Source organism: Diadema antillarum, unplaced genomic scaffold (genome assembly GCF_040938485.1).
Source record: "Diadema antillarum isolate AM-2024a unplaced genomic scaffold, OU_Dant_1.0 seq00000796_RagTag, whole genome shotgun sequence".
NCBI classification, from domain to species: Eukaryota; Metazoa; Echinodermata; class Echinoidea; order Diadematoida; family Diadematidae; genus Diadema; species Diadema antillarum.
Genome location: NW_027271681.1, coordinates 813,800 through 825,905, shown reverse-complemented (window position 1 = coordinate 825,905; position 12,106 = coordinate 813,800). Strand labels below are relative to the sequence as shown.

Below are 12,106 nucleotides of genomic sequence, written 5' to 3'. Positions count from 1 at the left end.
TTGATGTGCAAACGGGCAAAAAGAACAGTTCTCAAGACTGCCCAGTGTGGACAGGCAGGCTGGAAATCTTTGTGTTCTGTGATGCACCAGATATCCCTGTCTCTGTCCAAAAATATCTCACAGTTTGTTCCTTCATGGCAGCATTGGCACTGCAAAGCCTTGCTTTCAAGGAGCGGGCATCTGTAATCACTTTGGCCACCTCCAGCCCCTTTTGGCAAATGGCTGCCAGACCCTGGATGAAAGCCTTTGCTTCCATTACTGGACTTCTCATTGCAGCCTCTCTCTTATCCATAAATTCCATGTGGATTACGTCCAGGGTCTGGTGGTCCATAAATGTTTAAGTCAGGTACTCAGCGCTGTGGCCTGGGCTGTCGTTTCTTCCATCACCTGTTCAAAGGGAAAGTAAGCTTGTTACACACACTACACAGTGTCTAAAGAGAGTGATGTACAAGTATGTCCTTTTGAACAACTTTGGCAGTCTTCCATACGTGTTTGGGACACCTTTTCCAGATGAGCTGGTTGAAGGCTTCATTCTGGTTGTGGGTGTACCCTGGAAGACATCTCGAGAGAAGACTTTCATCACTGAGTCCCTGGAGCACAGGCAAGAGGGGTTCAAGAAGCCGCCCATCAAGATGGTGGTCCTTGTCCTCCATCTTGCCATGTTTTCTGTACTCACACCAATCATCGTTAGGGCAGTACTGGTGGCGGATCTTATCATCAACTTTACAGCTGTGATAGAGAATAGCCAATACTGCCCGCTGCAAATCCTGTGTTGCCCTAGCCTTTTCTTCACTATTCCTAATTATCCCCTTGCTAGCATTACGAATTGTTATTCTATATAACTTACTAAGCCTACCCACTGTCCCCTCATCCACATTACCATGTAAACTCCCTGTCCCACGTCCAGCCCCCCGCTTATTTAGCAACTTCCTATACTCCTGACTATGGCTATCGCTCTTCATAAACTTATCCAAATGATTAAACATACGCTTCCCCACATGCCCTACACAATCTAACTTCTTCATATGTTTCCTCTTCTGAATTGAATGCCTCACTATCCCCATCACTAACCATGTAATTACACCTTAGCCTATGTTTATCTACTGACCTACCCCATGTTGCTACTGCTGCATCTACTTCCATCATCTTCCCACTAGATCCCTTATGCCCTCCCAAACAGTTGTCCTTATGCCCCTCCCACCAGTTTCTATACTCCTCTGTATCCCTATCCCACCCCTCCTTTAGTTTACATTCCCTACAAACCTTAGATGATACCTCCCTGTCTAAGACCTCCCCACTGTCCATGCTAATAACTACCCCCACCCCATGATTAGATACAAAGCCCCTTTTATGCCACATGCCATCATAAGATACTGCCACATCCAGCACGAGTCCCACTTCCATGGCTCCAAGTACTGACCGCCGATTGATGGCTGCAGATTGTCCGGCACCCCCTGCTACATTTGGTGATGTTCTGAATGTGTGCTCCATCTTGCAGATGCTCACCGGAGGATAAGGGTGCTGCACAGTCCATTATGCTGCTGGTCAGCCTCATCAATTTGCAGGAAAGCTGCATACATTGAAGGAAATATGCAAACTATGTACCGGTAATGTAGTATTTGTACTTTACATAGAACTGAAGGAAAGGATATGACAATAAAAAAAAATACTTATGTTAATCCTAATGATAACATTCTTACCTGCTCTCTTTGCATCTAGAAATACAAGAGCCACTAGGTCTAAACATCATGATACCATCACAGAGCCATGTCACAATAATCCTGGCATGACAAATGGGTGTGAGCTTTCCCTGACATAGTATGAAATAAATTACATACAAATCATGCAGATAAAACAAAATTACTAGAGAATCTAATCATACATTCTATCTGATCAAATATTAGCAGCAAGTTGTTACTTTATCAGAGTCAGAACCTTGGATATGGCCTACATTAAAAAAAAAAGATACTGCAGACAGTGGTTTATTTACTGACATTTCCTTTCTTTCTGACTCTTGACTAAATTGACCAAGTCTGTTCCTGAACACTGCACTGACATTGAACAATTACAACATCTACATAAATGAAGATGATAAACAATGCAAGCTCACTCACCTTCTGGGCAAGAATGGCCCTTGAATTCCTCAAGAGCTTTACTGAGGAGCCGCTTGTTGACTATGATGTTCTCGTTCTCGGGCTCTGGATCGGGAAGGGTTGGGGGATTTTCAGCACACTGAAGTCTATGTGTGGGACTGTGTTGTGAAGAAAGCTTTCTCCTGGAAGCAGTGTCCTCCTCAGGTGTAGCAACTGCTCCAAGCTTCATTTTCTCACAACATGTGCTGAAATCCCCCTGAAACCCTTTTTCTTGTAAAAGCTGCCCTTGCTTTTTCCCATGATAGTGGTTTTGTTTCGAATACGCCTCCTCGATTATTTCAACAATTTTCCCATCAGCCCACCTCCCCAACTCATCTACGGCTTGTATTTTATCCCCAACAGTGAGCATTTTTTTTTGTGCTTTCCTACAAAATTAGCAATGCATACTAAATATTAATCAGTCTAGGAGAAGAATGAGATTCCAAAGGCACTGTGTCACTTCACTGCATGCACGCACGTGTGTACCGGTATGGTATGTGTAGTACATACGGGACGGGTTACCAAAATACCGCCGGCATAACGCCATACGTTCGCGATACAAAAAAGAAGTTCTTTCACAAATTTTGTAGTTGTGTTAATATTGGGCCTTTTTGTGTATAATATCGATAGCTTTTATATCTCTTAGCATAATTGTCACAGAATCCTCATACTTTTTAAACTGTACATCAACATAAAATCTATTGCCGATCGCAATGATTATCATATCAATACGCGAGTAAGGGCATATTGCGCATGTAGAGATGCATGCAGCTAGCTGGTGGTCGATGTATCTGTGTGCGTGTGTACGCATACATTACACATTGTTAGCACCGGCAAACTGGCAATGCTCTCCTTCTTATTCCTGTATTTTCGTTATTTACGGGTCAATTTTTTTCGTTCGAAATGTAAAATGGATGACCATAGAATTTCTCAATAGAATATAAAATTGAAAACTTTAAAAAGGATAGAGAAGATTGAGTTCACTGTGAATGGTCTGCCACAGGCAGATATCCTTATCATGCTCTTACGTAATACGACAGCTGCTGGAGTCATTAAACCCTGGCTTGGCCTCCAGGTTTGTCACGCCTGAGCAGAAAGTTTACTTGCAATGGAAAATACTTCGACTTTCAACTCCCAAACGAAAAATCTTTAACAAGGTATAGCACCCCATTTTCTTCGTGGAAGTTGGGGTCTCGCCTCAAACGAGGGATTGACGGCATGAAAGGCATGGGACAGAGGGAGATCTTGTCTGTCACATTCCTCCCACTAGATGGCAGCATATTGTTTTTCAGTGCCTCTAAGAGCCCAGGCTCTGCCCTTCATTTTGATATGTCATTTGTGAAATTTGGATAAAAAATAATGATTTTAGAACAGTTTGAATTTCTCTGTATTTTTATTGTTTCTGGTTGCCGATCGGGTTAAAAAACAATAAGAATCATTACCTTTAAATCAATTTTTTACACAGTTTAGAGTGAAATTTTGAAACTTAATATTTTTTTTTTGGTAGATCTATTGATAGTTCAGTATTACATTGCCATCAAAATTTCAAATTACAATTTTTAGTGATATTTTGGCCCCATTATAGGATATGTAGCACCTTAAACTGAAAAGTGAAGACGGGAGGATCACATGCCTGATCCTCAAGGCCTCTTCCGTGCCCGCTGTATAGGACTAATGGAGATCCTGCTCATACTATCAAGTACTGTCCCTTCTCCAAGGAGCAGGAGTCCAGATCTTCGCTGATGGGGCCTGGTCAGCCTTTTCCCTAAGTTCTTTGCTCCATGCCAGATATCCCATGAGTGGTTCATCTTATGCTCTTTGAATCCTGAAAAGATATGTTATATACTAATAATTTAGCATTTACATTGTTACAGAGAGTAAAATATTGCTATCATGTTTAGTTCTGTTACAGAGGAAAAAGATGCATATTGAATGAATCAATTTGACAATTAGGACTTTTGCATGGACAACTACATTGTCTCCTATAAAAATATATATATATATATATATATAATGAATGAAAAATCATCAAAGTCACATCTCCTATAATGGTTTCATAGATTATCTATATTTATGTATGCTTGTGCCATTTGTACCTATCATTAACTTTATCTGTTTGTTATCAGCAAAGAAAAGTATCTGCCGCAGGTACACGTCGCCTCCTAACATGTCCCCCGACGCGCAATCAGGCAATAAGGACAGTTCTCAAGACTGCTCTGTGTAGACAGACAGATTGGAAATCCTTGTGTTCTGTGATACATTGGATACCGCTGTCTCTGTCCAAAAATCTCCCCACAGTTTGTCGCTTCATGGCAGCATTGGCACTGCAAAGCCTTGCTTTCAAGGATTGGGTGTCCGTTATGACTTCTTTCACCTCTAGCCCCTTTTGTCGAATGGCTGCCAGACCCTGGACGAAAGTCTTTGCTTCCATGATAGGGCTCTTCATGTTGACTTCCCTCTTATCTACAAATTCCATATGGATTTCGTCCAGGGTCTGGTGGTCCATGAACGTATAGGTGAGATACTGAGCGCTGTGTCTTGGGCTGTGGAGATCGTGCTCACAATTTCAGGCCTTTTCCACTTTTAGAATAATGGACCTTAAGAATAGTGACGATACGGTATTCATACCGGGAATGTAGTTGTAAAGGGTTTGGATATTCAGAGAGACATTGCCCTTTTGATTTGTTTGCATGGATTTCCAGATTCAAAAGGCAGAGATAAACACATATCGGTCTAAGGAGTAGAGTAGTTGAGATCATGAATAAGTATTGTGTATTAGGTTAGAACGAAAAGAAACAGGAATTGGGTAGAACCGTAAGCCAAGGTCAAAAGGAGAAAAAGGAGGACCTGTATGAAATGAAACACGACAATGAATGAGAATATTTTAAAAATGTATAAAAGAGGACCTAAATGAATGCACTTTCCTCTACTTGTCCTGCAAGATCACCTATAGGGAGTGTCCTGGTGTGTGTTATGTAAGGACAGCGGCGAAGTGAAGAAGGGAGGACCACGTGCCCGTTCTTCAGAGCCTATGCATGCCCGCTGTGTCGGACTAATGGAGATCCTACTCACACTAGCAAGTACTGTCCCCTCTCCAAGGAGCAGGAGTCCAGATCTTTGCCGCTGAAGTCTATAATTTGGCTGCATGTTGGTTTCTTCTTTTCTTCAGTTAATATTTATTGTGCACCATGCCCAGTTACTACTCCAGTAGTCGGAAATAGAAGGGAGTTCATGAAACCCCATAAAAATAATGACACAAATAAATTTATACATTTCCTCCACTGTGACAGGCTCACTCCAAAATCCTTCTTTATCACCATAAGAAGTAAATTTATGAATGTTGGCGACAGCATAGTTGTTAGTAAAGAGACGGATGTTCAAAACAAGTTTGAGAGTGAAATATAGCTTGAAGAAATCGACAGCTTTAGAAAGGTTACTTCTCTGGCTGCGAGTGAGCCTGTCAAAGTTGAGACCTGGTTCCCTGGATGGCAGAAAGAAGGCTTGATCCCGAGCACTAGGTCCTGCAGCATTGTCATAAGACTTGAAAGATCTGTCAGACATCAACATAAAAGGAATGATCGTGGTTTAGTGTGTACATGTACACATAGAATAAATGAAGTTGACCTGGGGGTTGACCTTGATACCCCCCCCCCCCCCCAACACTGAAAAACGTTCCGCGGCCCCTGTTGTGTGTTCATAATGCTAGTATTTGAAGTTCAATGATTCTTTGTTTGAGAAGGATTACATAACCCCTCATTAGTGAGATTGAGATTGCCTACCCTCTTTGTTGTTGTGCAGTTCTGCCACCCCTTCTTGCATTTGCAGCTCCTCTCCCTCTTCCACGACGACGACCTCTGCCTCTTGTTGCATTCCCCCTTTGCTGGCCACTGAAATATGTAATATTATGTAGATTATTAGATATTTCATAATTATAACACATTCCTTATGATACAAAAAGAAAAATACTTAGTCATATGCCCAAATTCAGTGTTCAAATGATTGAAGATCCTTCTCCTTTAGTTATTTTGGCAGTACTTCTCACAAAATACACGATATACTTCATCAAGCTCATATACACAAGACATACGGTGGCCATTTTGAATGAAAATCTTTCATGGCAATGGTTGCTAAGGATGATGCATTGTCATTTTCTATGAAATCACACTATTTGTACAGAATAAAAAGTTCATAAAATGAATAAGTGGTTCAAAATATGAGAAAGTTGTATAGAAACTAACCTTGTTCCAGGTTGATCAGGGTCAGAAATGGCATCTTCATCAGTGGTATCATTGCTACCACTGTCAGAATCACTGTCCGATGTGGGCGTGTAGGAGGCATCCTCAGAAAAACTGTCATTTTCAGTGGAAATTTCACTTCCTGACAGACTATCAATTTCCAGATCCATATTCATCGTGAATCTTTCACAAACAATTTGTTTTTAACTACAAATTGACCAAAATAATGGTATATTGAAGAACTACTATGCCACAGGTACACACCTCCAGCCCCTTTTGGCGAATGGCCGCCAGACCCTGAACGAAAGCCTTTGCTTCCATTACCGGACTTTTCATTTGTGCTTGTATCATGTCCATGAATTCCATGTGGATTACGTCCAGGGTCTGGTGGTCCATGAAGGTATAGGTGAGGTACTGGGCGCTGTGGCCTGGGCTGTCGTTTCTTCCTTCACCCTGGACAAAAGCCTTTGCTTCCATGACTGGACTTTTCATTGCAGCCTCTCTCTTATCCATGAATTCCATGTGGATTACGTCCAGGATCTGGTGGTCCATAAATGTGTAAGTCAGGTACTGGGCACTGTGGCCTGGGTTGTCGTTTCTTCCATCACCCTGGACAAAAGCCTTTGCTTCCATGACTGGACTTTTCATTGCAGCCTCTCTCTTATCCATAAATTCCATGTGGATTACGTCCAGGGTCTGGTGGTCCATATAGGTGTAAGTCAGGTATTGGGCGCTGTGGCCTGGGCTGTCGTTCCTCCCATCACCTATTAGGGGAGAGCGGGGCAATAACGGACAAATTTTTAAAATTCCCATTCTGAGCCAACAAAAGGGCCCTCACTCTTTATTCTTTTGTGGGATATACATATTAGGTATACGCATGGTGTGACATGTACAACCGATGAAACTGCTCATTTAATTTTGAGTTACCTTTGTTGAAAGAAATTGCCATTGTCCGCTATTACCCCATCCTCTTTGGGGAATAACGGACAGCTATGAGGGGAATAGCGGACACAAAGGGGAATAACGGACGCTTACCCTTGTATTGTTTTTAGCTGTTGATAACTGCATTTAATCCACATCTGAACTCAAAAATGGTAAAATACAAGTACTATTCTAATGTGTGTAACTTATATCTAAGAAACCCAACCACAGTGGCGTAGCTAGGAATTCCATAGGGGAGGGGGTGGCATATTATTTATGAACTGGCAAAATTACCGACTAAGTAGAACGTAACACGGCTGCAGGTCTTAAATTATTTTTTCCGACGTAATGATCAATAATGGGGTGGGAGAAAAAGGGACACGCCTCCCCCCCCCCTCTTTCTACGCCACTGCCCCCCCCCCCCCCCCCCCACTCCTCCATCTCCAAGTCTCTGACTCATTCTTTTAGTTTGTGTAATGGTCAAGACGGGCATTTTTTTTTCATCTCAAAATCATTTTAAATTCAAACTACATTATTTTGTACACTTAATTATGAGACGACTCCTAAAAATTTTTAATTTCAGAACACCTACAGGCTACAGTCATTTCAAGATGATAGAAATTCTGAAAATGGGTCGGGAACACTATATGCAAATATTTCGCTTGTTTTAAACATTATGAACTATTCGGCCATAGTTGTAAAATTCCACACTTTTCTACACTATTTTACTCTTATTCATATTTCAAGTGTAAGCAACTGATATAAAATTGCTGAACTACATTACGAATAGTATCGGAAAGGTAAAATACAACTTTAAACAACCCAACACAATAACAAATTCAACTTCATACCCCTAATTTGGGGATGTAACCACCCACCCCCTCCTACCTCGAATTTGTGGATAGGATAAATGATAAGTTTGAAAATGACAACAATTATTTTAAAAGCATAAATTTTAAGGCTTGTTAAAGGTAGTGGATCTCATTTGCAAGCCAGCTCTAAACATCTTGAAATTTGGCATGAATGAAGAAAGTACTATTCTGATAAAATGTATGAATTTTCAAAGTTGTAGGTTGTAAAACATTTAAATGCGATATAAAAATCTGAAGTAGTTTTTTACTGATTTTAACACACGCGCAATGGGAGACAATTAAAGTATAACTCATACTGATCAAAAAATCACATTTATTGATAATAATTCAACTTAGAGTTAGTTTCCAGTTCTGATTTTCTCAGGTGAGTTTCTAAATGGTGTTTGCTTCTTCCTACCAGGATATTTATTCAGTATCATTTTTTGGGGGGCTGCAAATGAGATCCACTACCTTTAATGACGAATAGGCCTAACAGTCAAACTGATTATTAAAAAAATATGTCTAATTATGCATGCAGTTCATAAATAATGAATGAGAGGTGAGCACATAATTAGTTATTTGCCTCGAAATACAACTGAAATTATGAAATCATATCGTTCTGTACTGGACATACTCAATCAATGTTCACATTGCATCTCAGCAGAGCCGGAAAGTAATTAGATTTACTTATTTTGATCTAAATTTCTTCCGAAACAGTACCGAGTGGATTGATCAGCGACATAAGACACAAAGATATCCACCAGAACCTGCACCTGACCCGTAGTCTGTACAATGCTCATGGGCCCAATTGTTGCAGCGGACACATCGAATCCAATCCTCCGTAGGGGGGTCAAGATACTCCTCTTTGCAGAAGATGCAGAACCATCTTTTTGCTGGTTTCATGTTCTTCTTTCCAGCTTTTTTGACGCTCGCCTTTTGTTTCTTCACAGTTTGTTTGTTTGTCTGGTGGCGTATCTTTCCTTTTTGTTTGTTTGACTTAGCCTGATTTTGTTTCTTTTGTTGTACTTTGTCCTTTCTTGATTGTTTTGCCATGAGAACTATTTTAACTGGCGTGGATGTGATGATTTCGGATTGTCCCGCCTTACGCTTTCTTGGCCTACTCGATGGTTTCCCTTGCCCTTTAGGCAAAGGAAAGAGCTCGTAAAAGGATTGACTATCATCACTGGTATCCATGCTGACTTCAGCTGTACCTTCGCCTACAGAACAATCTGATTCTGTATCCTCTTCATTCTGGTGGAGATCAGGTGGGGTAGCATTGAGGTTTGCAGCTTCATTTGCATGCAGATTCATCCTTGAGGGAGCTTCGTCTGTCCCTGAAGGAGTCATGATTGGAGCAGTTTCGTCTGTCCCTGAAGGAGTCGTGACTGGAGCAGTTTCGTCTGTCCCTGAAGGAGTCGTGACTGGAGCAGTTTCGCCTGTCCCTGAAGGAGTCGTGACTGGAGCAGTTTCGTCTGTCCCTGAAGGAGTCGTGACTGGAGCAGTTGTGTCTGTCCCTGAAGGAGTCGTGACTGCAGCAGCTTCGTCTGTTCCCGAAGGAGTTGTAACCGGAGCAGCTTTGTCTGTCCCTGAAGGAGTCGTGACTGGAGTAACGTCATTTGTCCCGGAAGGAGCTGTGACCGGAGTAACGTCATTCGTCCCGGAAGGAGCTGTGACCTGAGGAGCCGTATTCACGGGCAGAGGTTCTGGAGGCATAAGTGTATCTGCCGGTGCATAGTCTTCATCATCAAAGACATCAGGGTTTATTGGCCATATGCCAGTGCATCGGAATCCAGAGACTGCTTTGTCTACAGTCGCAATCTTGGAGTATGCCTTGTTGAATATGTTTGCAACATCGTAAGGAGTGATCCTGCGTTTGAATGTTTTTACGAAGTTGGAGCTCTGTCTGGCAAACGCATTTTTTAGGGGGCCATATACTGTTCGATCAAGGGGCTGCAGTTTGTGTGATGTGTGTGGAGGTATCGAGACCATCACGACACCATTGTCGCGGCAGGTTTTCCATGCACCCAGTGTAGCATGAGAAGTATGGTTGTCGAGGATGAGGAGGACTTTATTCTCTGGAGTAGCACCAACAAACGAAATGAAATGTTTCAACCAATCGACAAATAGCTCACTGTTGATCCAACCCGATTCAGAGGCCTTCCCTGTAGATCCTGGAGGACATCCATTCATGAGTGCTTCAGTGTAATTCTTCCTCGGAAATATCAACATGGGTGGAACATATGTGCCACATGCACTGATGCAGCCAACCGCCGTTATAGTTTGCCCCTTTTCTGCACTGGTCAGCTTTCCGACTTGTTTTTGTCCCTTTCCAGCCACAACTTTGTCAGATTTTGCTATGTTGGGCGATGTTGACAGTCCAGTCTCATCGACATTATAGATCCGCGAAGGGCTGATGTTGTTCTCACTCAGAACAGAGTTGACATTGTCAAAAAACCTCCCAACTGCTGTTTTATTGAACCCAATTGCCCTGGCAAAACTAGTGGCTTCTGGGGTTCTCAAAGCAAGCTGTGCATTTCGACGAAGGAACCCCGCAAACCAATCCTTCCCAGCCAACTTCGTCACAGGATTGAAAGGGTGTTTGATTTTGTTTCTTTCGGCGTATTCATACGCCATGTGTCGTATTTGCTCGGGACAGAGTCCAAAGAATGAACGGCAAACCTCCATTGCATAATTTGCAAGCTCTGCTTCTTGTTCGGCCGTAAAAACGCTGTACTTTCCGAGGTGACATTCATCTTGCTGTCGTCTTGCATGCTTGTTTTTCCCACTTTTTGCATCATGGAGTGTGGACTTTGGGATGCCCGATCGCTCAGCCACTCGGCGCACGGATTCTCCTAGTTCGATTTGCCGTAATGCGGCTCGAAGATCCTGGGACGTCCACGACTTTCTCTTCCCTGTGGCTTTATACTTTCTCACCATCTGAAAAACAGTAATAGGTATTTTAATCATCACATGAAATGATTTGATTGAGAAAACTTCAAGAGAAAAAAATTAGGGGGTAATAGCGGACATATTGGGGTAATAACGGACATATGTCCGTCATTGCCCCAAGTGACGTTCGACTAATAATCCCTGGCTACACTAAAACAATCACGGAAATATTTGCTCACATCTCATTGACAACAATCCCAATCCACACCAAATCTTTCGAACATAGGGTCATCACTCATTATCGATAACAATATATACTTATGATCGATTATATAATGCTTAATATCTTATTTTGATGGGTTTACTTACCGTTAATTGTGATAATTTCGCCAATAAAGGACGAGTGGAGCTGACACTTTGCACATGTCTACGTTATTCGTCTAGCGAAATATGGGCGGAGTCTGGATCACGCCACCTACCGGCAAGATGGTGAAGTACTAGTGTCCGTTATTACCCCACGTCCGTTATTGCCCCGCTCTCCCCTAAAAGGAAAAGTAAACTTGTTACACACACTACACAGTGTCTATAGAGAGTGATGTACAAGTATGCACTTCGGAATGTTATTAAATTCATCCAAGGTCTCATGGTCCGTAAAGGTGTACGTTAAGTGCTGGGCACTGCAGAGATAAATACATATCGGTCAAGGAGTAGAGTAGTTGAGATCATGAACAAGTATTGTGTATTAGGTAAGAACGAAAAGAATCAGGAATTGGGTAGAGCTGTACTCCGAGGTCGAGAGGAGAAAAAGGAGACCTGTATGAAATGAAACATGACAATGAATGAATATATTTTAAAAATGTATAAAAGGGGGCAAAATGAACACACTTTCCTCTACTTGTCCTGCGAGATCACCTAAGGGAGTGTCCTGGTGTGTGTGTTTTGTAAGAACAGTGGTGAAGTGAAGACGGGAGGACCACGTGCTGATCCTCAGGGCTTTACATGCCCGCTGTATAGGACTAACAGATATCCTGCTCACACTTTCAAGTACTGTCTCCTCTCCAAGGAGCAGGAGTCCAGA

The 12,106-nt window shown here is 42.1% G+C and overlaps 1 pseudogene; it reads right to left on the bottom strand.

Moving 5' to 3' along the window:
- Positions 1-431: 431 nt before the first annotated feature.
- On the bottom strand, positions 432-6,543 carry LOC139739337 (uncharacterized; annotated as a pseudogene).
- Positions 6,544-12,106: the final 5,563 nt, after the last annotated feature.